Here is a 3,465-nt window from a genome sequence, read left to right on the forward strand (position 1 = left end):
CTAATTATTCCTGAAACTATTTCATGATGTACTTTTAAAAAAACTGTGTTTTTTGACCAGACAATTTTACGCCCTCGCTGTATTCACTATTCACCTCACGATCGCTCCATTAAGGGAGCACCTTCCACGTTTGGGAGGCACTGGTGACTGGTGACTGGTGACAAGCTCTTGTTGTCCACTTGTCCAGTGCACAAGCAGCGTGTGACAGTCACAAGGAGGCGTTTGTTGGCGCCCGGCAGTGCTTCACCAGATCTCAAGCGGCAATAGCCAAGTTGGTGTTACTCTCTAACGTGGAAGAGACGCCTTTCAACAATGACAACAACAATTCATGTATGAGTGCATTTTGTATGTATTATGCAATTAAGATCACCTTCAACACACACACACACACACACATTAATAGTGATTACAGTACTAATGGTTACTCTCTATATGCTATATAATGTGAGGGTTAAGAAATATATATATATATATATATATATATATATATATATATATATATATATATATATATATATGTTATGACCTAGCATAGCGCCTGTAGGTATACTTGAGTATGGGAAGCGCTGTCCTGCTTCCACACATTAGCGGCGCAGGCAATTTTATTTATAGTGGTACCCATATTAGAGCCCATATCACCACCCAAGCGCATCTTTTGAGTAAGGGCCATAACACTCCACCTAGAACCAGGGTATCATGGTGACATGTAGTTAACTTTAAACCACTCGACAAATGGCAAAGTTTCAAGACGCCGTGGTGGGATTCGAACCTACACATGGACACGTGCCCGATCCCACGCTCACCACCTTATCCACTACGCCACTGCCTCCCTATGAGGCGAAAAAAGGGGAAAAAAATATAGAATATTCAATAAGCCGATTGAACACTACAACGCTATCTACGTGCCCCACCAGACAACTAAGCATGGCATGGCAAGGACTCCAATTCAGATGCCTACTACTGACGCTGGAACACGATCCGCCCTACTACACCACTTAGCCCACAACCACCTTTTATATATATATATATATATATATATATATATATATATATATATATATATATATATATATATATATATATATATATATATATACACACACACACAAACACACCTTTATTTACATTTTTCTGCAGAAAAGGTAAATAAAGGTGCTCACACACACACACACACACACAGGTTAACCAGGTATGCCACCCAGCCCTCTACACACACACACACAGAGAGAGAGAGAGAGAGAGAGAGAGAGAGAGAGAGAGAGAGAGAGAGAGAGAGTGCTGTTGTTGATTAATTTATTGCGCCCTTGGCATCACACAATGGAAATTATGGGGACAAATTAATTATGAAAGTAACAGCGAATAGTTACACACACACACACACACGCACACACACACACGGTCTATGAGCTCTGAGCTCGCTCCGTAATGGGGAAGCCTGGCTGGGTGACCAGCAAGCAACCGAGGTGAATTACACACACCACATAGACACATATCACACACACAGGCATATACAAAGAATAACAATAAACAAATAATTCATCGTGACCAACTACCGAAGAGTGGATGACATGCCAGGACGCAGTCCAAATTGTCTTGTGTCAATATAGATGGTAGTAAGTCCTGACACACAGTAAGTAGTGGCTGTTCTTGAAGGAGCAGATCACTGACTTCTGAGCAGGTCAAGCAGTGGTGCAGGGTGTTGCCATTAGGGATGTAGCACAGAGGAGAGAACTGGGGCATATCCAGTCCACTTCCCCAGCAACTTACCACCAGTGTAGCGAGATAACTGGTTTCACTGAAAAATCGTGTACCACCATAATGCGCATGCGCAAAGGAGGACGAATGTACTGCCTGTCAGACGTATGGCTCATTCCAAGAAATATACAAGATATTGAATCTTTGGCTCATTCAGACCAACTAGCAACTTCGCTCAGTGCTCAGTTGCTCTCTCGATTTCAAGATGGATTATCACGCTCTTGAAAGCTCGTTGTTCAACTCATATATTCAGTCTGTACTGCAGTTCATCTGTAAAAATTCTCCTGCAAGTTTATGAGAGAGAGAGAGAGAGAGAGAGAGAGAGAGAGAGAGAGAGAGAGAGATGGTTATCAACAGGCAAACATCTGAGTCCCTGCCTGTGGAGGCATTGGTGCCACAGGGCTCAATACTTGGCTCACTCCTGTGGAATATATATGTGGACGACCTTCTCCAGCTACTGCCAGGAGTTACGGCATATGCTGATGACTGCACACTCTCCTATACCTATCCCCGCCAGGACAATAGGTGAGCTGTCCAGGCCATCAATAAGCAGCTATTAGTGATAGAGGAGTGGGGTGCTCACTGGCAGGTGACATTTGCTCCAGAGAAGACACAGGCAATGGTAGTCTCTTGGTCCCCAGCCACCATGGCAGCAATGGCAGGAAAGTTGTCTTTTAGAAGAGCTGCTCTCCCACTCCAAGAAGACGTCAAGATACTTGGATCGAGAGCTGAGGTTTGACAGCCATGTCAAAACCGTTGCCAAGAAAGCCTCTCAAAGGATCTCAGCTCTAAGAAAGGTGGCTGGTTTCCTTAACAGGAAGAGGAGACTGCTGCTGTAGAAGGCACAGGTACAGCCCCACCTGGAGCCTAGAGCCCTTTCCTGGATGTCCTGTGCCGCCACATAGAGAAGGCAGGACAGCATCCAATGCTGCACCCCCACCTCAATGAAAGCCTCACTGGAACACTGCAGAGACGTGGTGGCAATTGTAGTATTCCATAAAGCACAGGTGCAAAAAAGTGCCACAACTAGCAGGGCTGCATCATCCTCTAAGAGTCTCCACAAGGAATAAGAGAATGGTGCTCAATGGTGGTGACGGCGTAGAGGTGTCGTGTTCAAATGGCTATCAGCACCAATGCACCTTTGCAGGACGTGTCTCCAGGATGTGGAACTTGTTCATGGCCATGGCACATAAGTGGAGACAGACACTGTCAACCCCACTGACACTCCTCTTGATGTGACACTCAGTGCAGTGCAGAAAACGAGTGAATAGTGCTCCATTTATATAGTGACCATTTAGTCTTTATGAATCACAATTTATATATATGTAAGATAATTATAAACATGTAATATACTAAGTTTATCTTAAAAGATATTGTATCTGGTTTATCAATATTGTATTGTATTATACTGTACCTTAGAATAGATAGCACATGCCAATGCACCTTTCGCACATAGTCTTTTGTAGGTACTAATGCATTTAAAAGAGAGAGAGAGAGAGAGAGAGAGAGAGAGAGAGAGAGAGAGAGAGAGAGAGAGAGAGAGAGAGAGAGAGTAATAAGCACTGGGGAGGAGGGGCAGAGAGGAAAAATTTGATGATTTGAACTTCCCCATCACCTCTCTGTAAAGAACAGTGACACCCAATTATAATTTCTACCAACAAAATTTCAATATTTCATTCACAATAGGTTTCAATATTTCAAAGCTGCACA

Source organism: Portunus trituberculatus, chromosome 43 (genome assembly GCF_017591435.1).
Source record: "Portunus trituberculatus isolate SZX2019 chromosome 43, ASM1759143v1, whole genome shotgun sequence".
Lineage (NCBI taxonomy): Eukaryota > Metazoa > Arthropoda > Malacostraca > Decapoda > Portunidae > Portunus > Portunus trituberculatus.